This window comes from Oreochromis aureus, linkage group 3, assembly GCF_013358895.1.
Source record: "Oreochromis aureus strain Israel breed Guangdong linkage group 3, ZZ_aureus, whole genome shotgun sequence".
Classification (NCBI taxonomy): domain Eukaryota; kingdom Metazoa; phylum Chordata; class Actinopteri; order Cichliformes; family Cichlidae; genus Oreochromis; species Oreochromis aureus.
The window spans coordinates 115,153,034-115,179,690 of NC_052944.1; the positions used below are offsets into that span (position 1 = coordinate 115,153,034).

Below are 26,657 nucleotides of genomic sequence, written 5' to 3' on the forward strand. Positions count from 1 at the left end.
TTTAAAGATTCATTTTAATATGCAAAACTCAAGGAATTACCTCATATTTACTCACAGAGCTTTGTTGGAGGCTTTGATCACTGGCAGCATTCTCAAAAGCGCCTCCTCTGAAGCAGAGTATTTCTTCAGGTCAAACACATCCAGATCTTTTTCTGATGACAGTAAGATGAAGACCAGAGCTGACCACTGAGCAGCAGACAGGTTATCTGTGGAGAGACGTCCTGATCTCATGTACTGTTGGAGCTCCTCCACTAGAGAACGATCATCCAGTTCATTCAGACAGTGAAACAGATTGATGCTTTTCTCTGCAGACAGATTCTCACTGAGCTTATCCTTAATGTAGAGGGCTATTTCTTTTTTGGTCTGTGAGCCATTTCCTTTCTGTGTCAGAAGGCCTTGTAAGAGAGTCTGATTGTCCTGAAGTGAAAGACCCAGGAGGAAGCGGAGGAACAAGTCCAGGTGTCCATTTGGACTCTGTAAGGCCTTGTTCACAGCACTCTGGTAGAAGTGTTTCTCTGTAGAGTCATCTCTTGTTTCAGATTTCTTGGAAGTTGTTTGTTGTTCTTCCACCAGATTGAGTCCAGAGTTGATGAAGGTCAGATGGACATGAAGAGCAGCCAGAAACTCCTGAACACTCAGATGGATGAAGCAGAACACCTTGTCCTGGTACAGTCCTCTCTCCTCTTTAAAGATCTGTGTGAACACTCCTGAGTACACTGAGGCTGCTCTGATATCGATGCCACACTCTGTCAGGTCTGATTCATAGAAGATCAGGTTTCCTTTCTGCAGCTGATCAAAAGCCAGTTTTCCCAGAGACTCAATCATCTTCCTGCTCTCTGGACTCCAGTGTGGATCTGTCTCAGCTCCTCCATCATACTTGACCTTCTTCACTTTGGCCTGAACCACCAGGAAGTGGATGTACATCTCAGTCAGGGTCTTGGGAAGCTTTCCTCCCTCTCTGGTTTTCAGCACATCCTCCAGAACTGTAGCAGTGATCCAGCAGAAGACTGGGATGTGGCACATGATGTGGAGGCTTCGTGAGGTCTTGATGTGGGAGATGATCTTGCTGGCCTGCTTCTCATCTCTGAATCTCTTCCTGAAGTACTCCTCCTTCTGTGGGTCAGTGAACCCTCTGACCTCTGTCACCATGTCAACATAATCATGAGGGATCTGATTGGCTGCTGCAGGTCGTGTGGTTATCCAGAGGCGAGCAGAGGGAAGCAGTTTTCCCCTGATGAGGTTTATCAGCAGCACATCCACTGAGGTGGACTTTCTAGGGTCAGTTAGGATTGTAGTTTTGTGGAAGTCCAGAGGAAGTCGACACTCATCCAGACCATCAAAGATGAACACAACCTGGAAGTCTTCAAAGCTGCAGATTCCTGCTTCTTTGGTTTCAGTAAAGAAGTGATGAACAAGTTCCACCAAGCTGAACTTTTCCTCCTTCAGCACATTCAGCTCTCTGAAAGTGAATCGAAATGTGAACTCAATGTCCTGGTTGGCTATATATTCAGCCCAGTCCAGGGTGTATTTCTGTGTTAAGACTGTTTTCCCAATACCAGCCACTCCCTTTGTCAGCACTGTTCTGATTGGTTGATCTCTTCCAGGTAAGGCTTTAAAGATGTCTTCTTGTCTGATTCTTGTTTCTGGTCTGTCTGGTTTCCTGGATGCTGTTTCAATCTGTCTGACCTCATGTTCATTATTGACCTCTGCAGTCCCTCCCTCTGTGATGTAGAGCTCTGTGTAGATCTGATTCAGAAGGGTTGGGTTTCCTGCTTTAGCGATGCCCTCGAACACACACTGGAACTTCTTCTTCAGTTTAGATTTAAGTTCACATTTAAATACACACTGACTCCAATCGATGTCCCTAATGGTAATTTCTAAAAGAAGCCATAGACAAAAACAATAAAAAACAATCAAGGATTTACCAATGCACATATTTCAAATTTATGTTTGTTGATTATTTGAAGCAATAGTATATTTCCCCTTTAGTCAACACCTCAAATATTTATAGAAATCCTCTTACTGCTCTGCAGACGGTCAGCCAGCTCCATCTCCTTCATTCTCCTCAGGAAGTCCACTGTGATCTTCACAAATGCCTCCCTGCTGCTCCTCTGCTCATCATCCTCCCTCTGACTCTCTAAGCATTCTGGGTAGTCTGGACTCAGAACCTTCTGGATCTTCTTCAGCTCGTTCTTCACAAAAGTGATGATGTTGTCCTCCAGCAGCTGGAACAGAATACTTTATGAATGAGCCAATCAGACTGAAATCATGGAGCCAAACATCAGATCCATGTTGGACACACTGACAATCCACTGGTCTAGAAAGAGCAGCATGGAGATGACTGTGAACAGAATAGATGTAAAAGTAGTTGTTGTACATGTACTGACCATAAATATGGAGTCCAGGTGTGTTTGATGCTGCTGGGCAGACTGACCACTGGGAACCTCTGAGCTCTCCTGGCCCACTCTGTGGAGGAACCATTAAGAATCAGTTCAAGCAGAGAAGAAGAAACCAGTAGGATACAGAAATGCTGTAGTCTTCTCTGCACCAGAGCTCATTTAAAGTGGACTAAGTAAGTTAAGTTTTAAGGAAGTTAACAGTACTTTTTTTTTAACAACCTGATCAACTCAGTTTATTTGGGTTGTCTTAAATTAGAAAAACTAAGTAAGCTGGAAATTTTGCTGCTCATTGTGGAAAGATAAAACAATATGTTCTGAGGATGCCACATCACTACCTTCTTCCTCCCTCACACAGATCAGTCCTCATGTTCATGGTTCTCACATTTTTACTGGAATATGTTGAGAAAACAAGAAAGCTTCAACTCAATAGATCATTGTTGTCAATGTTGTGATTCTTTACGTGAATTTAAATACATATCTCTTTAGGTCTAAACTGACAGTGCCAATAACACACACTCAGACACAGTAGTAAAGGGTGTTTTTAGTACTATATGTGTTAGTCTAATTTGGTTGTATCAGGTCAACATTGACCTTTTGTGTTGTAAGTTATAATGGTTGCACAGCCATTAAGGATCAAATCAGCCTCTAAATAATTTTATGGTTTTTCTCCCTCTGCTTGCTTCTTACTGTCTTTGAGGGTCGGACCAGCACTCTACACATTACATCAAACTCTTACAAGTCTAGAAAAGGAGCTGTTGGACACAAAGACATCAACAGAGTGGTAAGTATTTTGGTTTTTCAATATATTAGTAACTGTCAGTGACATTTATATTAATCAGGCTGAACTTTAATCATATTTTAGATCAATCTGTTTTACTTATTGTTTCATTTGTGCTTTGGTTTGGGGAAGTTGTTTCTTTCCTGATCTTTTGCTCTCTTCTGTTATTAGACTTGAGATATGACTGCTCTATGCAGTTGCTGATGACTCCAGTTAATTCTACAAGACATGCTGTGTAAGTAATTACAAACAACGAGAGTTTGGTCTGCATTTATTCAAAGATCATATCCCATAAACTTAGTTTAGAGGGTCCATACTGTCTCTACTGTATATAGTGAAGTCTGCAAGTTTTTGAACAGGGAAATTTGTTTTGTGCCCAAATTATTCTTCAGATAATCAGAATGTGAAGTTATTAGTTGTGTTTACATAGCCCTTTTTTAAAATGATGCTTTCATGACATTATTGTGTGTCGGGTGATGGTCAGGGTTATCCAGACTGTGGGACACTGAATGTCACCTCTCCGGTGGGGAGAGAGCCTTAGATTGTCTAAATTGGGGTCTGTTCTATAGCAAATGCAGAAAAAATGTTTTAAGAAAGCAAATAAGTTGATTTGCTAAAAAAAACATGATTGTTTGCTTGCAGGACACCAGGAGAGATGAGTCCTCCATCACAGATGGTGTGATCAGTGGTCACCTGCAGGTTCAAGCTCATTGCCTCTCCAACGCACATCCACTGCCACTGTACATAAGGGAAGTTAAAGACTTTCTTCTCTACTTACTTTTGGATAACCTAAATCCATGACAGTCATTCAGGCAGTAATGCCTAAACTGGAAACAAGCCATCCTTAAATGATTACAACATAACAAGCTTCACCGTCTACACTGCAGACCCCTCCCACGACTCCACCCAGTGCTTTCTGCAGAAGTTCTCTGCAATAGTCGGCCTCATCACTGATGGGGACGACAGGGAGTACAGAGAACTGAGCCAAGACTTTGTGGACTGTTGCCAACAGAATTACCTCCAGATCAGCACTAGAAAAACCAAGTTGCTGGTGGTAGACTTCCGCAGGCACAAACGTCCTTCACTGCAACCACTAAGCATCCAAGGTATGGACATTGAGTTTATGGACAGCTACAGGTACAGTGGCTTGCAAAAGTATTCGGCCCCCTTGAACTTTTCCACATTTTGTCACATTACAGCCACAAACATGAATCAATTTTATTGGAATTCCACATGAAAGACCAATACAAAGTGGTGTACACGTGAGAAATGGAACGAAAATCATACATGGCACTCAGTTGCCCATAGACATTGCCTGATGAGTGACTAAATAGAGTGCACCTGTGTGTAATCTAATGTCAGTACAAATACAGCTGCCCTGTGACGGCCTCTGAGGTTGTGTAAGAGAATATTGGGAGCAACAACACCATGAAGTCCAAAGAACACACGAGACAGGTCAGGGATAAAGTTATTGAGAAATTTAAAGCAGGCTTAGGCTACAAAAAGATTTCCCAAGCCTTGAACATCCCACGGAGCACTGTCCAAGCGATCATTCAGAAATGGAAAGAGTATGGCACAACTGTAAACCTACCAAGACAAGGCCGTCCACCTAAACTCACAGGCCGAGCAAGGAGAGCGCTGATCAGAAATGCAACCAAGAGGCCCATGGTGACTCTGGACGAGCTGCAGAGATCTACAGCTCAGGTGGGGGAATCTGTGCATAGGACAACTATTAGTCCTGCACTGCACAAAGTTGGCCTTTATGGAAGAGTGGCAAGAAGAAAGCCATTGTTAAAAGAAAACCATAAACTCACAGGCCAAACAAGGAGAACACACTATTAAAAGTGTAGTTGGTGACAGAAAAACGGGGTATTTTAAAACTTTACACCACCACCATTGCTGCCTCTGATTTGAAATGCATTCTGGGATACCTGGCTGCCCCAAGTCCACACAAGCAATCGATTATCTAGGATCGACCTGTCTTGACTTACTTTGCACGGCAACCAATCAAATGTTAGAGAAGCTGCAGTGGCAGCATTAACGTTAGCGGTGTCGTGGCTAACACCGCTAACTCCGGACACGAGCGTGACACTACCGGGATTCCAGCTGCTGTGAGCGGACAGGACGAGAGACAGTGGTAAGAGGAAAGGAGGGGGACTGACAGTGTTTGTGAATGACAGATGGTGTAACCCTGGGCACATCACTGTGAAAGAACAACTCTGCAGCAGAGACATTGAGCTGTTAGCCGTTAGCATGCGTCCGTACTACCTGCCCCGGGAATTCTCGCATGTTATCGTGATAACAGCGTATGTCCCCCCCTCGGCCAACGTGGATGCAGCCTGTGACTCTCTCCACTCTGTGGTCAGCAGACTGCAAACACAATCTCCGAGTGCCCTTCTCGTAATATCAGGGGACTTTAATCATGCCTCATTGGACTCCACACTGCCCACCTTCACCCAGTATGTGACATGCCCAACCAGAGACAATAAAACACTGGACTTACTGTATGCCAATGCAGAAGAGGCATACAGTTCATCACCTCTCCCTCCCCTGGGCAGATCTGATCACAACCTGGTGCACCTTGTCCCTGTGTATGAGCCCTTAGTGCGCAGGGAGCCACCAGCCACCCGCACAGTACAGAGATGGTTGGAGGAGAGTGAGGAGGCTCTTAAGGATTGTTTTGAGTTGACTGTGTGGGAGGTGATCTGTGATGACCACGGAGAGGACATTGACAGCCTTACTACATGCATTACTGACTACAGGGTGGGCCATTTATATGGATACACCGTAATAACATGGGAATGGTTGGTGATATTAAAGTCCTGTTTGTGGCACATTAGTATATGTGAGCGGGCAAACTCCTCAAGATGGGTGGTGACCATGGTGGCCATTTAGAAGTCGGCCATCTGGGATACAACTTTTGTTTTTTCAATAGGAAGAGGGCCATGTGACACATCAAACTTATTGGTAATGTCACAAGAAAAACAATGGTGTGCTTGGTTTCAACTTAACTTTATTCTTTCATGAGTTATTTACAAGTTTCTCTTTGTTCACAGCCATTGACATGTCGAAGAGGTTAACACGTGAGGAGCGAATCGAAATTGTGTTGATATCTGGTGAACGCAGTAACCGGGTCATTGCAGCAGATTTCAATGCAAGACACCCTACGAGACCACCCATCTCCCATGCTACAGTTAGCAAACTGCTTGCTAAGTTTCGTGAAACTGGTTCAGTGTTGGATTTGCCAAAATGTGGACGCAAGAAAACTGTCACTAATGAAGAAACATCAGTGGCTGTCCTAGCTTCATTCAGCAAGAGCCCACAGCGTAGCACTCGCCGCATGTCACTGGAGAGTGGCATTAGTCGAACATCCCTTCGGTGGATATTAGCTACTCACAAATGGCACCCTTACAAACTCCAGCTACTGCAGCATCTCAATGAGGATGACCCAGATCGGCGCACAGAATTTACAGAATGGGCAAAACAAAAATTGGAACAGGACCCTCAGTTCACGCAGAAGATTTTGTTCAGTGGCAAGCTTTTATGTGAATGGTGAAGTTAACAAACAAAACCACCGCTATTGGTCTGACACTAACCCATATTGGATGGATCCCTCCAAGACTGTTGGAACAAAAAAAGTGATGGTTTGGTGTGGTATATGGGGTACAACGATAGTGGGTCCATTCTTCATCAGTGGAAACCTCAAGGCCACTGGATATTTGAAATTGCTACATGATGATGTGTTTCCCTCTTTATGCACTGAAGCTGGCATTTTCCCTGAGTTTTTCCAGCAAGATGGTGCACCACCACATTATGGGTGCCAGGTCCGAGCATTCCTAGATGAACAGTTTCCTGGAAAGTGGATTGGTCATCGTGGGCCAGTTGAATGGCCCCCAAGGTCTCCCGATCTGACCCCCTTAGACTTTTATCTTTGGGGTCATCTGAAGGCAATTGTCTATGGTGTGAAGATACGAGATGTGCAGCACCTGAAACTACGGGTACTGGATGCGTGTGCAGAGTGGGAGAAGAGGGTCGCATTGACAATCCAACACAATGGGCAGCACATTGAACACATTTTATAAGTGGTCAGAAACTTGTAAATAACTCATGAAAGAATAAAGTTACGTTGAAACCAAGCACACCATTGTTTTTCTTGTGACATTACCAATAAATTTGATGTGTCACATGGCCCTCTTCCTATTGAAAGAACAAAAGTTGTATCCAAGATGGCCGACTTCTAAATGGCCACCATGGTCACCAACCATCTTGAGGAGTTTGCCCCCTCACGTATACTAATGTGCCACAAAAAGGACTTTAATATCACCAACCATTCCCATTTTATTATGGTGTATCCATATAAAAGGCCCACCCTGTATACTGTATTAACTTCTGTGTGGATAACACCGTACCTACCACGACTGTGTGGTGTTTCTCCAACAACAAACCTTGGATTACCCCAGAAATTAAAGCTATCCTCAAGCAGAAGAGGAGGGCCTTCAAATCCAAAGACAAAGAGGAGTTGAAAAGGGTGCAGAGAGAGCTGAGGGGACTGATAAGGAATGGGAAGGACAGCTACAGGCAGAAGATGGAGAACCAGCTTCAGCAAAACAACGTTGGCGAAGTCTGGAGAGGCCTAAGAACCATCTCGGGCCACAAACATCAGAACTCTCTGCCTGGGAGGGACGTGAGGTGGGCAAATGAACTGAATCTTTTCTTCAACAGATTTGATTCAGCCATGAGGCAGTCTTCAACAGTGGCTGCAAACTCACCCACCCCCACTGCTGCTGTTCCACCTCTGACATCTCAGACACTTCACACCTCCTCTACTCACCCTGCTCACTCCTCCCACCCCCAACAACAGCATTCAATACACACTCAACACAAGGCTCCAGCCTGTCTCTCTCAACCACCCAGGTTAGGAGGGAACTGAGGAGGATTAAAGCCAAGAAGGCAGCGGGCCCAGATGGCATCAGCTCACGGGTCATCAGGTCCCGCGCAGACCAACTGTGTGGGGTGATGGAGCACCTCTTCAACCTGAGCCTGAGGCTGGGAGAGTCCCACAGCTCTGGAAAACCTCCTGTGTTGTACCAGTGCCAAAGACTTCACGCCCAAGGATCTCAACAGCTACAGGCCGGTGGCTCTAACAGCCCACCTGATGAAGACCCTGGAGCGGCTGATCCTGGCTCAGCTTCGACACCTGGTGAGCTCATCACTGGACCCACTTCAGTTTGCCTACCAGCCTGGCATTGGAGCAGATGATGCCATCATTCACCTCCTACATCGTTCCCTCGCTCACCTGGAGACCGCTGGGAGCACTGTGAGAATCATGTTCTTTGATTTCTCCAGTGCCTTCAACACTATTCTTCCCACGGTCCTGAAGGACAAGCTGGAGAACTCTGGAGTGGACCATCACCTCACTACCTGGATTTTGGACTACCTCACCACCAACCGACCACAGTATGTGAGGACTCAGGGCTGTGTGTCGGACAGGGTCGTCTGCAGTACGGGGGCCCCACAGGGAACGGTTCTGGCTCCGTTCCTCTTCTTCTGTGCCCCGCTCATGTATTGACCCATGTGCCTGTTCATCTTAGCCGATATGATGCCTGACAGGAGCTTCCATGTAGTGCTGAGGCAGGTTATTGGTCGGTAGTTGGATGGGACCGGTCCTTCTTGGGGTCCTTGGGGATCAGGGACCGTCCGACCTTCGGTTAGCCATTCCGGTGTCTCTCGTTAACTAGCAGCTGGTTCATTTGTGCTGCCAGACGCTCGTGGAGTGCAGTCAGCTTCTTCAGCCAGTAGGCGTGAACCATGTCGGGCCCTGGTGCTGTCCAACTCTTCACTGGAGACCCTTTGTTGGATATCTGCCATTGTGATGGTTACTGGACCCTGTTCAGGGAGGTTGCTATGGTCTGCCCTCAGATCCACTAGCCACTGAGCATTGCCGTTATGGGTTGCGTCCTTCTCCCATATGCTCTTCCAGTATTGTTCTGTCTCCAGCCTTGGTGGTGCTGTTCTCATATTGTTCCCCTGCCACTGAGAGTACACCTTGGCTGGTTCTGTGGAGAATAGCTGGTTTATTATCCTGCCTTCTATCTCTCTGGTGTACCTCCTCAAGCGGCTGGCCAAGGCTGTGAGTCATTGCTTGGCAGTTTCCAAGGTCTCAGGTATGGACAACTTCCTGTACTTCTTAGGCACCTTCTTCATTGTGCCTTTCTGCAACTCCAATAGTTGGCTGACCTCCCTCTGTGCTACCTTGATCTTAGCCTCTAGCCTCCTTCTCCATGGAGGGTACTGCCCCTTGTACTGCTGTTCAACTTGTAGCCAAGCATCTCACTGATCACTGCTGCCGTATTGTAGATCAGCTTGTTAGTGTCGGTAATCGTGGCTGTAGGTATCGTCCGTAGTGCTGTATTAACATCATCTAGCAGACCTTCTGAGGGTACTTCACGTAATCTTGGTAACCGGCACGGGGGTCCAGGTTTCAAGCTTGGCCATGATCCTATCTTTCAGGTCAGTTCCTCTCGCACTCAACGATCCTTCTCCTATCGCACTTGGGGCTTGGTACCCAATCTCGGGTGGGGGTGATGATATCTCCCGCCTGACCTGGCGTCCTGGCTCCCCCTTGCCCTAGCATTTTTGTCGTACCTCACCAATCTCTAGTTGTGAGAGCAGTCCCTTCTGTCGAATGTTGGAACACGCCTCCGGGTGGTATATATATATATATACATGTATATATATATATATATGCCTTATTTGAGTTGTGGACAAAATGCATTCTGAGATATTTGCCTGGGCTTAGCTGCAGTAGCTAGTGAGCTGATTGTATAATTAAAATGCTGTTGCTGCATTTTCACTCCTCGCCTCCGGGTGGTATCTACACTTTGGTCCACACCTTGTTTACAGGCCTGCCGGCCGTGACATGTGACAAGAACCAACCAATCACAGACTTGGATGAAAAATTCTGATTGGCTCTTTTGGTCAATGCAGTAGATAAGAAGGAACTAAATAAAACCCTGGCGATGACTGGTACTAAAAAATTAACTCAATTTAGAGGTCAGAGAAACTAGGCAAGCGCCAGACTAATGTGATTAACCTTTAACACAAATTCAAGAAGGCAGAAACGAACTAAATCCTTAGCTATGAAAATATTCAAAAGAACTAGAAGTGAGGCACAACTCAGAATTCCTGTGTTACAATAAATGCCTCACCAGCAAGAGACTTCAGTTAAGCACAGTTTAAACAATAAACTAAAAAGGCATGTCATGAATCAAATAGTCACTATCAGATAATCAAGAGTGAATCCATGAGAGAGCCTTGGGGCTGTCGTGGATCTGGGTGGGAACCCGACACTGGGTAAAATCCAGAGCAGGAACCCGGGAAACAAGGGGGGTTTGAGATGCATTGAGTTTTTCCTTTCCAGTCACCTTTCTCACTCACTATGTGTTAATAGACCTCTCTTCACTGAATCGTACCTGTTACTAATCTTTGTCTCTCTTCCACAGCATGTCTTTATCCTGTTTTTTTCTTCTCTCACCCCAACTGGTTGCAGCAGATGGCCCCGCCCCTCCCTGAGCCTGGTTCTGCCGGAGGTTTCTTCCTGTTAAAACAGAGTTTTTCCTTCCCACTGTCCCCAAAGTGCTTGCTCATAGACGGTCATCTGATTGCTGGGTTTTTCTCTGTACCTATGAGGTGCCTTGAGGCGACTTTTGTTGTGATTTGGCGCTATATAAATAAAATTGAATTGAATTGAACCAAATATATGAACTTTGTGTCTGTACTCAGACTGCAGCAATGAATAACCCTATAATCAAAGATCATGAGTGCTGATGTTGTACGCTGATGCTTTCTTTTATTCACTTTTCTGTAGCTCACAGTTGTCACCACGTAAAAATTGAGTTTTTCACCCACTTTTGTGACTTAAAATAGAAAGTATGATGGCGAAAAGTCACACAACCCCAGTTTTTCACTGGGGCTGCACACAAGAACTGATAACGAGGCAGCATCTATAATGCTGTCATAGTTAATGTGGAGTCTGTCTATATTCAAATGGTGAAGAGCAAAGAGAAGAAAATGTGTTTCTAGCATCCAAAACGGCAGCAGCTGTTCTTGTCATCACTATTAAAATCTTTACTGTGAAAAAGCTTCATCAATTCACCTGAACAAACTCAGTCTAGAAGAAAAGAACTTCATAACGGTTTCATCTACTTCTATTAAATTACACTAATATTAAAGCTTTTCAGGGAGTTTTAGGACATCCTGATAATAATGAATTACAGTAGTCCAGCCTAGAAGTAATAAATGCATGAACTAGTTTTTCAGCGTCACTCTGAGACAGGATATTTTGAATTTTGGAGATGTTGAGCAAATTGAAGAAAGCTGTCTTACATATTTGTTTAATATGTGCATTGAAGGACATGTCTTGGTCAAAATGACTCCAAGGTTCATCACAGTGTTACTGGAGGCCAAGGTAATGCCATCCAGAGTAAGAATCTGGCTAGATAATGTAATGAAGGGTGGCTCAAGACTTTTCCACAGTACTGCACACATGCATCAGCACAGCTGGACAATGGAAGTACCAAATTTATTTTTTATACAACATCAATTATTACTAACAGCTCACCTCTCTGCAGCAGATGCCTGATGGACTTTAAAATTAATAGGGTCAACTTTAGACTCGTCACTCTGTAAGGACACAGAGCTGGGTGGAGGTCCGGTGGGTTCCTGTGAATAATGATGGAGCAGTGATGTGAGTGCTGAGCTGTGACATGGAGAAGAGTCATGGACAGTTAGAGATGGTCATCTCACCTCTGAGCTTTGGTCTGGCTCTCATGTTCCCCACACAGAGTGGTTTTAGAGGAGGGACTCCTCCTCTCTGTCCTCACACTGATCCATGCTGCTCAATTCAGCTCACACACACTTTCTACCTTCACCTGCAGAGGAAACACAAATCATTCATGTGCACATCAACTGAGAGCTGCAGAGGTCATGTCTGAGGTATTGGACTAACATCCATTTTATTGTGAAACATCAGCAGCAGGAAGTGTGTTTTCTCTGTCAAGAGAAAGAAAGCAAAGAAAGAGAGTGTAAATGTGTGTGTGTGTGTGTGTGTGTGTGTGTGTGTGTGTGTGTGTGTGTGTGAGCTCACAGTCAGTGTTTGTGCTCCTCTTTTCTCTCAGTGGCCTCAGAAATACTCGCTCTGTTTGTACATCACTTACTTTCAAATGATAAAGCTGTTAAAAGCTTTCATTGAAAATATGACTTCAAATGAAGATAAAATGAAATCATGAGGGAATTTTTACCACCTTGTCCAGCTAACACGACAAGGAGAAAGTGTGAGGTGACCTCTGGGTTGAAGTGAGTGCATCGGTGAAAAGGTTAAATATTCAAATAAATCAGCAGAACTTAAAGAGAGCAAAGAAGAAATGCGCTGGAGGAATTTTCAGTGCTTTAAGTTACAGAAACAGGTCAAACCTTTAAAGAATAAACTAACAACTGAGAGAAATGTGTTTTCTTCTCAAATGTTTTAAATGTAAGATGTAAAAAGATGTAAAAATAAAAATTTGAAAGAGAACATAAGGAACAAAGTAATCATACAACTTAAACACATACATGAGGTAAGGGCAGAGTGGGGACACCTGGGGAACAAAATTGAACGGAATACACTTACAAACTAAGGGAAGCAAAGCAATACGTAACATGAGATGGGGGACTAACACAATAAACACCAACACACCAGACATGGTGATGGAGAGTTACCCAGACAAAATGAAAGGCAGGTTGACACAAGGAAATTATTACAGCTGATCACTGAAACTAAGAAAATCTGACAATATAAATACTAGAAGAACTGAAAACCAACCAAAATAAAAAAGAAGGACCAAACACAGAAACATTGTGATCTCATGAAATCTGAGATCTCATAAAATAAAAACTCAAACCATAACCAAAAACAGGAACTAATACATGAAATTCCAAAACATTAAACAAACATGAGTTAAAACCACAAAATTCTGGGTCAAAAACCAGAATCATGCAAGAAACATTAAAATAAAGCAGAAGACCATAAAGAGACCAGAGAAGAAAAGCACAGGGAGAAGGTGTTTTAAGTTACATAAGCAGGTGCACCTTTTACAGACTCTTTCAGAACAAATAAATGATAAACTGCTTCTAACATTTTCATGAAAACATAAATTTAAAAAAAACATAGCTCTGCTCCTGTTCTGATACCAGAATTATACTCACACTAAAAGGTGGAAGAGCGTTTAACAGTCCAGCTGTGAGTTTGCTACTCTGAACTATGAAGATTTGTGGTGGAGACGATCATATGACACTAAGTTCAAGAAAGTGAAGTGAAACTTTAAGCAGGAAAGAAAAACCCAGAGATGTTTATGAAGAAGTTGGTCATAAGCAACAGTGGAAATGGAGTCTGGATTTTAGAAACACTTAGTCTGTCATTTGTAAATGCCACAAGCTTTCGAAAGTTTGCTGTGTTTAGTTTGTGTTTGTCGATGCTGCTGTCATCACAGCCATGATGTGTCAGCTCCATTTCTTTTGGACCCAAATTATGATTTTCTACCACGACGCACGTTTTTCCATTTAAATGAAGGCTCGAGACAGTGAGTGGCAGACCGGAAACGACACAGGAAGTGTCATGTGAACAGTGTGAGATTCTTTCTTACCTTTGAACATTAAACCTGTGGCATTAATTTGTACAACACTGACCTCTCACATCACTAGATATCAGGGCTATATGTGTTCCCTAAAACAGAGGTAACACCTTGACTATTTGGCGACAATTTCTGCTTATATCTCACTGTTTATTCACAGGGAAAGTATTGGGGGGGGGGGCAGTGTTTTTACCACAGTTCTGACCAGCTGATCCGGAAACGAACTTCATTATTTTGATGTTTTTCCAAATTAGTTGGTTTGTTAATGTAAAGATCACAGTTTTCAACAGATTAACATGATTCATCTACTCATTAACAGCTGCAATTGTCACAGCACAAAAAGATGGAACCATGATGTGTTACTGTGAATGTTTCAATTTCAGAGTTATCACAAGCCAACAGTATAAATGTGATCAATCAATCGTGAGAGCAGCTCTTTAAAGGGAGATTTCCAGCTGACATGTGAAGAAATGGTGTTGTGAAACCAGAAGCAGAGCAGAGATAGAGTAGGTGAAGGTGGTCAGAGGTCAGAATCCTTCATGCAATTTCACAGCCGTCTAGAAGTGCTCCCATCCCTGTGGGTTGTTTTTTTCATTTCTTTCTTGGACCTTTTACCTGTTCCAGTTTCAGGCTGAGTCTCATTATGAAACAGAGCTTTAGTTTCACAGATGTGACTCTGAAGACAGCGTTACATGTCCCTGCTTATTTTAAAACTGCTTATTTTAAAACTGCTGTTATACACCCCCTGTTAAAAAAGCCTATGCTGGACCCATCTCTCACTAGCAATTACAGACCAATCTCAAAAATACCGTTAATTGCTAAGATATTAGAGAAGGTTGTGGCTAAGCAGCTTACAGCAGTTTTAGACAAACATAATCTCTTTGACAAATTTCAGTCTGGCTTTCGTAGAGCTCATTCTACTGAAACAGCCCTTCTTAGAGTTTCCAGTGACATCCTGATGCAAAACGATGCGGGAAAGTGTTCTGTACTCCTAATGTTGGACCTCACGTCAGCCTTCAACACGTTCTCACTCCCAACTCGCCAAATGTGTGACGCATGGTCAGGCTCCCTCTGCTTCACTTATCGACGCGCAGGGTACCCCCCTCGCGTCGAGAATTGACGTGCAGGGTCCTCTCATTGAATACTATAGAGCTCCCTAAACGTTGTTTATTGACGACAAGAGATTTCCGCGGAAGAGCCTGTTGTCCGTATATTTATATATTTCCGAAATCACATTGTAGTGACGTGTACTGAACACAATATATTATATAATGTAAACAACTACCTGAGAAACAGCAGATACAGTAGATAAATTAATTATAGGCCATTACTTTTGTATCGTTTATTGCATTTATGGAGGGAGAGGTGTATGCTGGGTAATGGCACAGCTAGCGACCAGTGTTGCCAACTTAGCGACTTTGTCGCTATATTTAGCGAGTTTTCAGACCCCCTAGCGACTTTTTTTTCTATAAAAGTCGCTAAAAGACGTGAAAGCGCGTATCGCTTTTACTCTCAACAAGCAGCGGGTGCTGTAACGCAGTCAGTTCTTCTTTAATCTTTTACTCTTATGCTGTTTTGTGGATCACAAGGTTTAAAACTACTTATAAACACACACAAACACAAAGTAACTCCACCAGAGTGCCTATTTCGGTCACTTTTGCCGGTCCAAGCCCGGATAAAGTAGCAGGGTTGGATTGTGACATTAAAAAACAATAATTGCTAAAAGAAATTTAATTGTAGTTCTAAATAAACTCTAAATGCATTTAGGACGTTTTTACTCACTTTATGTCTCTTCCACGATGTTATTTTCTCTCCAACAACATAGGTTACAATTATATTAGCGTGACCAATTATGCAAATTAGGTGATGACGTCATTTGGCGACTTCTAGCGACTTTTAGGACAGCCAATAGCGATTTTCCTTACTGAGGAGTTGGCAACACTGCTAGCGACACGGTGACTTTATTCACCCGCTTCGGCTGTTATCAGTCCATACAATGGGCGTTATTAGCAGAAATCAGTCCCATAGATGTGGGCCATCCACCTGCTAGATTGTTCAGAAGGTTGTTATCATCCATCCAGATGGAGGATCAGTAACAGGAGCGTGGAAGACTCCAGAATCCACTCTGGCTGGAATCCGGTGGATACAGCAGTGTTACAGGTAAGACCATTTAAACGGACAGCATTTATAAAATGACTATTAAAAGTCAGCGAGTGTCAATAATGTTAATGTGCTTATGTTAGTAATACAGCGAGTGCTAATATAACAGCTTTAAGATGCATTTGTAGATATTATTACGTGTTTTACCGTCTTTATGGTGCTAGCTTAAAGTTACGGTGTAAACGTTAGCTTATATTGGAGTAAAGCTGTTACTGTTTAAACGATGTTAGCACAGAAATATTAGCTTCTGTCATGACTGATGAAGTTACTAGTTAATAAAGTTTCCAGTAAAGTGATTAATCGCAGCCACAGATTGACAGTAAATATCTCGATTAGCTTCAATGCATCTGTAATAAATATGTGCACGTTTCAGTGCTTCGTTTAAACTGTATGATACTTATACTGACCCAGGGTCAGTGTAAAATACAATCCTAGCTGTGTGAACAAAGCCTGGCTCCTTTAATCCTGCATGACAAACCTCAGGATGCAGGTTATTATGACTCTTTCCTGCTGGCACACCTGTCACACCTGAGAGTCAGCTAGAAGCTTACAGTGACGTGGACATCATGCAAAGACTGCCAGACTGTAATACTGTAAATGATCAGTGACTCAGGTTAACACTAAACTTTAAACAGTCCCTCTGTGTCTCTGTGTGTGCTGAACATCTGGAATCAGATTGAGTCAGGCTGCATCAGCTGAATCTGTTATTTGTAAATATCAATATTTTTTATTCAGGTGTGGGGATAATATGTAAGACTCCAGTGAAGCAATGTACCAGATTAATCCCTGGCCAAAGGTATCGTACTTAAATCAGACTACTGATCCAGCCACATCAGCCTTTTGTGAGGTCTGTTTAAAGTAGACTTAAAATGAACTGCAGGTTCCTGAGAGGTGGACTGTGAGCACAGGAACACATGTTCATACATACAGCTGCAGCAAGCTTACATTAATTTTAAATAGATGTGTTACTCTGATGTCTGTGTCTCTCTGTTAGTCCTCTGACAGACTGGTGACCTGTCCAGGTGTGCTCTACCTGTGACTACTGGGACAGGCTCTGGCTCCTGTAATAGAAATTTTCTATTATTCTCATTTAAAGTATTTAAGTGCTTATGCATATGCTTAATTGTGACACTGTTATAGACTATTCAGTGAAAGTTTCTAAAACTAGATGAACTTACTTCAGCATCAGCAGTTTGAGAAAACAACTCCCTTTACAGGTGCTGATAATGCCAAGGGCACAAAACAGCTTAACCATTGATCTGTTAGGTTTCATAGCGAGACGCGTGAAGTGTGGTACGATCAGTTTGTAACTTCCTCCCTCTGTCTTGGAGTGCATAAAGGAGTAGGAGCACCACTTCTGTGGCAGAGCTGACATGACTGAACTGTGATGTTTGATGTGTGTTGGCTCTCGTGCGCGCAGTAATAAATAGCTTGATCACAGCTCTTTCTGTGTTGCAGACTTTATTTACAAAATTCCATGATACCCCCCCCCACCCTCCCACTGTGAACCTGAATTGAATATTCAGAAGAAAATGAATGGATAGACTGACATTTGTTTAAATACTTCTAGAAATCTGAGCTGTTGGTGTGGTAATAATATTAGAGCTGGCAATCTTTCTTACTGAATCTCTACTCTGAGTCATGTTACCTGAGATTAATTCTATGTTTACCTGACAGCCTGGACAAATGTGCTGTGTGAAGGATGTAAATGAAATCAGATCTTAACTGCGTACATTTAAGGAGCCTGGTCATATTTAATTGTAATATGAACCAATGATTTTCTGATTGCTGATTCTAAGAGAGTCTTTGTGGAAATCCTGTTTGGCTTTTTGTCATTTTAATTCTCTTTTCCGTTTGCCAGAACAGTTCTCCACAGTCACTGTCCACAGGGGTCAGTGGGACCAAGCAGCACTCTGCTAATGTGTGGACTCTGACCAGCAACATCCAGCAAGACCCAGGCAGCGTTTTCTATCTCCCAGCTGGAGTTTTTTTGTTTGTCTGTGACTGGAGAGTCAGATTTTTGTTGAGCCTCACACTTGCAGAGGTAAGTCAGTTTGCAGAGATCCCTCCCACCCTGGGTTTTATGTGCTAGATTTCTTATCTGAAACAGTAACATTTCAGTGACTGCTGCTTATACCACAGGTTAATACACTCTACTGATCCCTGATGGGAGAATCATTACCTCTGGCAACAAAGAAGCCTGGTGGATGTTTGTTTACAGTCTGATGATGGGACATCATGCTGTGCATCTTCAAAGTTTGTCTCTTGCTTATTATTCATACACAGTAATGTGAAGTATGCTCATATCTAGTATAACTGGACCAACCTGGTGCTCTTCATTTATGGAGGCTGTTGAGTCTGAATGTTGGATGTTGTGTATCTCGTGTTCTCTGGGCTTTGTTGTCCTCAGTCTTTTTGCAGGATCAGGAAACAAAACCAGGAGACCTGTAAATGTTTCTTCTCCAATTGGATGATGATAAGACTGTGACACGGGATGCCACCTTTAGTCTTGTGATGAAGCAAAGCTCAGGAAGAAGTGTGATTAAATGGTACCCACATGTGTGCTGCTGAGAAGGATGTACAGGGGCACCTGCAGCCAAATCCAAGCCTCCTTAGGTTAGTTGTAGTTGCAGAATGCTATAGGACCGAGACAGCTGAGGCATCAAATGTTTGATTAAAGCGATGAAAAAGAGAAGTTTCTTCCCTGTAATTATCACTTTTTAAAATCTTTAGCAACTTCAAGTCTGTCAGCGTGCTGAGGTCACAGAAACAAGAAAAGAAGCTTCAGACTTCAGAGTGTTGTTTACAGTTTTCTGTCATCATGATCTCCCCTGAAGTTTATCACTATTATACAAGCAGTAAGTCCACAATACTGTAATGATGATTCTGACTTTGGTCACGGTTGCATAATATTTTAATAATATACAATTATTTTTTGTAATTCATATTTTTTCTGTTAATTAAAAATTTACTTTGCGAAATTTGTATTTGAGAATGCAGAATGTGACAATATATTTTTGTTCAATATTTAATTTCTTTCAGTTGCAATTGTTAAATGAAATATATATATATATATATATATTCTGATCTATGCTACTGATCTATGCTCACAGATGGTGATGGTGTGGAGAGACGGTGGTGTTTCCTCAGAAGAACTAGCAGAGTCACAAAGGACACCAGTCCATCTCACCACCTTGACTTACTGGCTGATGCTCGTCTGCACTGCACAGAGGAAATCAACTGACCGAGGTTTGTCCAGTGACGTGTTATGAAATGTATATTTGTTTTATGCTTACAGATTTGTTTTTCTTGACAGAGGCTCTGCAGAGGTTAGACAAAGCAGAGAAAATATGTGCTTTACATTTTACTGTGATTTATTGAGATATTTGTTTCCTGATGTTCAGCAGGAATGGAGAAATGGAATCAAAGGGAGAAGTTTTTGATGTTTTTGTAATGATCTAAGTAAATCTCCAGTTTCTGAGTGAGGGAGAGAGGAGTCATCATCCAGGTAAAGTGACATGGATCAGTGGATACACTTGTCTCCCCTTTAAAGGAGACACTCTTAGAGAGAGACGATCAGAGTCATCCTTAAATGTTAGTGCTTTCAAATGCATAAACATTTTTAAAGGACAAAAACGAACATCCAACTTTGACTGTAACACAAAATAAATCTTTGCATGTGTGTTTTCAAACTCTCAGATGGGCAGGATATCACTGTTGGACTGTCTAACCTGCAGGAGCAGCACTGAATGATCACCAAACATGAGCAGTTCCTGCAACATTCAGCAGCTTTGCTTTTGGTAAGTAGAGTTACCTAACTACAGTAACTTTAAAAACATGATATCCATTTCTAACGGCCTGGTTACTTCCTGTCAGTTATTTTAGAAACCATGTGGTCACCTGACCTAACACTGTTTCTTCTTCTTCCCCTTAATGTTGAAGTGTCAAACGTCAACCAGCTGGAGAGGAAACTACACCAGTGTACTGGGATGTTTCACCAACACGTGCCAGACGCTGTTCCTTCATGGTGACATCACCAGAGACGGCCCCGCCCACCTCAGGATCACCATTGATCATGATGATTATAATCGGAACTAAGACTGTAAAAATCCACGACCAGAATGTTTAGATGCTTTCTAATTATTAATGAATACTGAGAGCCTCTTTCTGTGTTTTGTCTGTTTTGGGTTGTTTTGTTTTACCTCATTTGTTACTAATAAAGTTCACCAAACTCACACAATTTACATTCTGTATGTTTCCATCTTTACCAGCCACACTCTTAACTGCATTTAGAAAATAAACCTTAGAAATCGTTGTTTTTCTCTTTTGTAATTGATGATAATTCAGTGAATATACTGCGCTGCTTCCTTTTATTGCATCACACATTGCTTTAAGTTTTTCAGTGTCCAGTTATTTTTTTACTGCTGTTTGAATTCTCTGTATGTTTGACCCTGTAGACTGTTTGATGGACTGCTTGTCTTCCTGTTTGTAACCGCCGCCTGTTTTTGACTAAAGATTTGGATTTCTGACTTTAACACAGCCTCTGCGTGTCCTCCCTTTGTGTCCTCTTCCTCTGTGAATGTGTTGCATGTGTCACAGATTCATTTATTAACAGCTTTCCCACAGTGAATCGCATCAGCATTCATTCACAGCACATTTCAAAAGGATTCAGATTAATACAGTGATCTTATAGTCAGAATTATCCTGACAGACTGCCACTGTAAATTATCTTTCATCAGGTCAATTTTAAAGCTCAGTATTTCAAAGCAGGAGTTATGAAGAATCATACTGGCATTAGGACTGTAACAATATGTACTAACAAAGTCAAAGTTTTTTAATTATGCTAGAATATTGGAAGACAATCAACTTTTAGTGTTTTCTGCATATTAATTATACTGACACAGAGACGGTGACCCTAACTGTACAGAAGCACTAAACAACTGACAATCTAACAGACATTATTGGCCTGAGCCGTCATGCACAGTGAGTCTGATCCTGTGCTGTGAGAGTCTGACAAGCATGTTTCTGGTCAGTTTGGAAGAAATAATATCACAATGTTGATCTTTTTTTCAATATTCCTTTTACAACATAAACTGTGATCAAACCTACTTGTAATACACAGCATGTAATAATACTGACAGTCCAGGGCATTGTGGTCTGTTGAGCTAGGGTTAGGGTTAACAATTCAGACATATGTAATCAATCTCTTGCTGGATATAACAAACACCTAGGAATTCATATTATAATTTGATTTTCATGAAATATTCATATTCAGTATCAGTCATTTTATATTATAACCATGTATACACCCAGGCTCATGGTGGGCCAGGGCTCTGTCCTGGGATGCTTGAGGGAAAGGTAATGTACACCCTGACCAGGTATCCAGTCTGTCAGAGTTGTTTTCAATATTTGGTTCTAAAATATGAGTGAAAACAAAAATCCAACTAGGATTCTTGCATATGATGGATGAAGTCTGTCTTTGACTGTATTGTCCAGCTGATCCATCAAACCCCTGGCAGGTGAACCTTATTCATGACATAACACAGTAACAATGTAAAAAATTAAACAGCAACAGTCTAAATTTAAAGTGCATTCTAAACTCCTCTTCAATAAATTATATGGATGTGCAGAGAGTCATTCAGGACTGTACAACGTGAACTACAGAACCCAGAGTCTTCATCATTAAATCTCTGGTTGCTTCATTTTTCTATCCTTGTTGCATTCACCATGAGTTGCATTCTCATGGTGAGGCAAAGTGCTTTATGTGTGTGTGCGTGTGTGTCATGAACAGCTATAAAATGCCTTTAATTAAAGAACAAAGCGGGGTTTGAGTTCGAGTTACGGCAGACTGTCGCTACTTCTAAATGGAACGCAGCCTTCCTACGGCGGACAGCTAATAACAGGAATCGGACGCGGTCCACCCTAGTCCACAGCAACCACCATAGCAACCGCCTAGCATGACCTTAAAAACATATTCTTTCTTCATAACTTTCAAAAACGTGAAATGATTTGTAAAGTGTTAAAGTGTTACAGCTGCAGAGAGCTATGGCGGTATCTTTGGAAGCTGTTTACATAGCTAATAATATACGATGTAACCATGGAGACAGTCAGTCACGTGAGCTAGCGGTGCACGTTTACTACAGTGAATAAGGTGATTGTGTGCACAGCGTCCACACGCTGCACAGGGTAAAGACATTACTTCAATATTGTTTTATATTTATATATATTTGCCTTCTGTTGACCATCACCTCAGGTTCACCATTACAGTTTCAGCATACAGATGTCTAAATATGAACACATTAAAAAAAAATCATGTCTCAGAAATAAGCACAGCTGTTCATGTTTGTCATTATAGTTTTATTTGTAAGAAAATTGTGAACTTCACATTGTGTATCAAGTCAAAGAACATTTGACAAGTCTGAGTCATTCCTTTGCCCTATGAGAGCTGGAATAAATATATATCCTGACAGTTACAGTTGAAACAGTAGAGACAGGTAGAAATGGGATCAGATTCATCTTTGCTTAGTCAGATACCTCCTGTGTTCAGTCCATCATATTAAAAAACAAACAATAGCACGATCCGTGTGATTTTGCATCCATTTCCAAATTGTAGTAAAGCAGCCCAGTCTCATACATAGGTAACAGAAATGTCTCTAATGTAGACGTGTACAGTGTAGTGTAAGCATTAAAAGATCATAAAGGAAACACTAACATTTATGTGAAACTAATTGTAATAAAAAATGAGCAGGTGCTTTACAGATTTATAAGAAAGAATCTGAAAACAACACTTTTTTGGTCTAAGTGGTCAAAGTAGAAAACAGAACTGATGTTCAAGAACAAACCGTAGCTGCACTGATATTACACATCTCCATTGTTGTGGTGAACAGACATGTTGCTTTTAAAACCACATGCAGTGTGTGACCATGACTGTCCACTGAGACCATGAACGCCACTTCACTGAAGCATTCTTCTTCTTCTTCTTCTTGCCATCAGAATGGAAGCAGACAGAGCACGAGCTGCTTTGATATACTGAAAGGAAAAAGCAGAACATCTGAGCTGAAACCATTAAGATAGAAACAATCGTTCAATGCAGTCTCTCAGGTAGCTTAGCCTGTTACAGTACAGTTAACACAGTGTCAGGGAACTCCAGTGTGGGAACTAGTGGCTTTAGGTTTATAGTCATTTAAATTTCATCCATTCATTCATTTAATTCAGGAGGAAGAAATGTCAGGTTGGTGCAGGCTGGCATTTGGTCCCATGCTGTCTTTAACTAAATGACTGGGTTCACTTTATGTCTGGGCTGTATGTGAGGTTATATCATGTTATTTGGGCAGGAGTACCTGTCCTCTGTTAGGCTTAGAAAGTTTCTCCAAGGGTTTCTCCATAAGCAGAGCTTCTAAGTCTTATAGCTTCTAGCACATCTGTATCTGTGCAGGCTGACAGGTTTTTGATGGCTCTTTTTACCCCACACTGGTTGTGAGTGTGTAAATAGCCCCACTAGTTCTTTTGGGTTGCAGTTAACTTGGGAGGAAGGGGGGGGGGTGTCTGCCAGGACTAGATGAATAACAATGATCTGAGATACATAAATTTCATAATGCATGCATATATCTCTATCAATTAAACCTGGTCTGAGTGCTGCCACTTTTTACATTCAGTTATTTCTCTTAGAAACGTTGGATCTAAATAATGAATGTGTTAGTTAAAGTGACACTGGTCAGTGTATCAATATCAAATACCTGATATCGAGTGTCAAACAATATCAAAGCTGTAAAAGCTGTTTACAGTCAGAATTTATAAAACTATGATTGTAAATAAATTCAAACAAGTGAGCTTTTCTCTTTGTGCTGAATATCTACACTGTGACTTCTTAGACTGTAAGCTTTACTTCAGCACAGTTGTAGAAGCCGTCACTCCAAATGTCTTTTGATAACAAGAAAAAAATACCTTGTCAGTAGACGGCCTGAAGTTCTTCTCCAAACATCTTCTGCCATCAGCTTTGTCTGCTGGTTTGAAGACAATAGACCACAAAAAGATGATTTAGTCACTTTGTCTGCATCATGCAGCTCAAATGTGTCGTGTAACGATGTTGAATAGCCGTCGTTATCCCTCTGCTGTGTCAGTAGGATTGTACTGTACAGCATCTCATTCATATGTGAGGAATGCTAATGTAACACGATAACAGACGTCTGGTCTTACATCATTAAAATATAAAGGGCAGGAGATATTTAGATATTTTTATATTTATATTTTATAGCTGACAGATATTACTAAATAGATAGAATTTACTAAATGGTTGATGTACATGAAAAATATGTCCATAATCACAAATGACCATCAGAGCCAGTAGAATTAATTCAACTAGACACTCAAAAGACGTCTGTTGCGTGATCAGAATATTGAGGGTGAGAACAAAACAACCATAGTGTAAGCGAGTTGGTCAAACAGTTGATTTTAATGAGCACACGTGCGGGGAGACCATTACTGCACACAATTAGCGTGGATCTCCACCCAAAAATACACTTCAGATTGCTTTTATACCATCAGGGTATTATAACGCCCCCTCTTGCGTTTACAAGCACATAATTTGCATCTTAAGAACATTGTTTGCCTCTTCTACAGATAATGATCTATTCTAAGAGATAAATGCAGACACAGAAGTTCCCCTTTCTGGCATCCTCTTTCCAAATATAGCGATGATCTCAGGCCTTTGAGGTCCCCATGGACTTGTCGTCCCTCTGTCACCTGTTACTAGGCAAACTCAAATGCAACAAGAAGCTGAATACATTCAGGCCTTTGCTCAGCTACTATTTTATTGTAACAATATACTCAGCATATAAGCTTTTAAGATTATAGATTTAACTCAACGATTTAAAGTGGTTCTAACTGCACCTGTAATAAACATGTTAATATTTGATTATTATAACCCCTGTAATACAAATTATAACATAATGCCAACAGCTTCAATAAATGCTTTGATGAAATGATAATTAATGCAATGATAAAGATGATGGTTATGTAAAATAATCCCTGTAATTCCACAATTCCCTCTCTTGACGTCTCTTCCAGAGACGTCACTACACCATTTTCTTGTGTCACTCCTCGAGCCACTCTGTCACCTCTAGATCCATTAATAGCATCATGGGCCCCGAAACCACCATTCCCAGGTCCACTGCCTTCGCTCTGACCCTCTCTAGCCGTCCCCTGACTCAGCAAATTAGACAACAACCTCATGTCATCTAGGTGGTCCAGTAATAAAACCCCAGCTCCCACTTGAAAACACCTTCATGCTTAAGTGGTCTCTGCTCCTCTTCTGGGTCCCTCTCTTGTGGAAATCTTCTCCTGTAAGGGATAGAAAACAAACAGCTTCTCCCTGCTACACCTCACTAATCTACTGTGTTCATCTAAGGTTCCTTTAATTATTCAAAGTTGGTTCACAATATCATGTTCTGGGCTCTATCCTTTATATAAACTTTACTTAATCTCAATACTCGTTATGTGTGTGAGCAACGCTTTTAGTTCTAATAAACACACCCAGGGTAAAATATACACCATCCCCATGTCAGCCTAAATCTCTGCTAGAAAGCACACTTCAAAATTTCTATCAGGATTTATGCCTCTTTTTGCTTCAAGCATATACATAACATGCAAAAGTTACTGTTAATGCCAGTTAGACAAGTTTCCATTATCTACAACATTTTGTTTCACCGTCTCAGTAGTTGCTAGGCAGAAACAAAGCAACATGTGTTCCACCTTTACCCTATAAAATAAATCTATGTCATGTTTGTGTCTGTAAGCATTTTTGCATTCATTCATTACACTCCACGCCATCCCTACAAGTTAAGAGCTATACAGTTAAAAGCTAAAGGAATTTCAGGCCCTTGGCCTCAAATCAATACTGTCATATGTGTTGATGAACTCTATATGTCTGTAAGCGTGCGCAGCCTTCAATGCCATCTTGCACAATAAATTGCTTGGACATAACGCCAACCAAAGCTTTTGACCTTCAGTTATTGACTTGAGCAACATTTCTTTAATAAGCACAAAATGCAATGTGTATGAAATCATTCCTGTGTATGTAATCTTCAATGCTATTCATTTGGGTCAGTAAGACTTAACATCCTCATAAAAAACTCTCCTCTACCCTAGAAATAAATCTGTTTAATATCTGTTTCTAAAGCCTACATTATAACAACTTATCCTAAAAATCAAGAAGAAATCACCCATTTACTCCTAAAATCTTCACTTATTTTCCCCAAAGCATATCTTTTATTCAAAAATGTCCCGCAATTTCCCTTTAAATTTGGTGTACAACTTCTCATTAACACCGCATTTTATCTTCTAAACCGAATTCAGTTCATTTTAATTTAAAAATAACTTTATTTAAAAATAACAATTTCTGCCTCAGTTTTACCATATCTAAATTATCAACAAAACCCCACTAGTTATAAAATCATACTAAAACCCATTTCAAATTAAACAAATTAAACCTTAAATCCCTCTCTTTTTTGACACATCTCATGTGGCAAAAAACTCTAAATGCTTCACCCAAGCTTAACAAATTAAAGGAAAAAGGTTAGTCATATCATCTCTCAGAACAGCTCAGCAATCCTCCTCTCTGCTCCGGCCCTGAAAACCTGTGCTTAAGGAATGAAA

General features: G+C 41.6%; 1 long non-coding RNA gene and 1 pseudogene across 3 annotated transcripts; one reads left to right on the top strand and one right to left on the bottom strand.

The window, feature by feature from the left end:
- Positions 1-26,657, bottom strand: part of LOC120435089 — a 123,767-nt pseudogene that overhangs the window by 16,417 nt on the left and 80,693 nt on the right.
- Positions 15,947-20,624, top strand: LOC120437918. 3 transcript variants are annotated; one of them, XR_005611498.1, is made up of 8 exons: positions 15,947-16,004; positions 17,871-18,048; positions 18,147-18,620; positions 18,738-18,862; positions 19,118-19,253; positions 19,412-19,512; positions 19,704-19,804; positions 19,947-20,624. It is a non-coding gene; the product is annotated as an uncharacterized LOC120437918 (long non-coding RNA). The 3 variants fall into 3 exon arrangements; XR_005611497.1 differs by lacking the exon at positions 15,947-16,004 and having other exon boundaries at positions 17,517-18,048; positions 19,409-19,512; XR_005611496.1 differs by lacking the exon at positions 15,947-16,004 and having other exon boundaries at positions 17,518-18,048.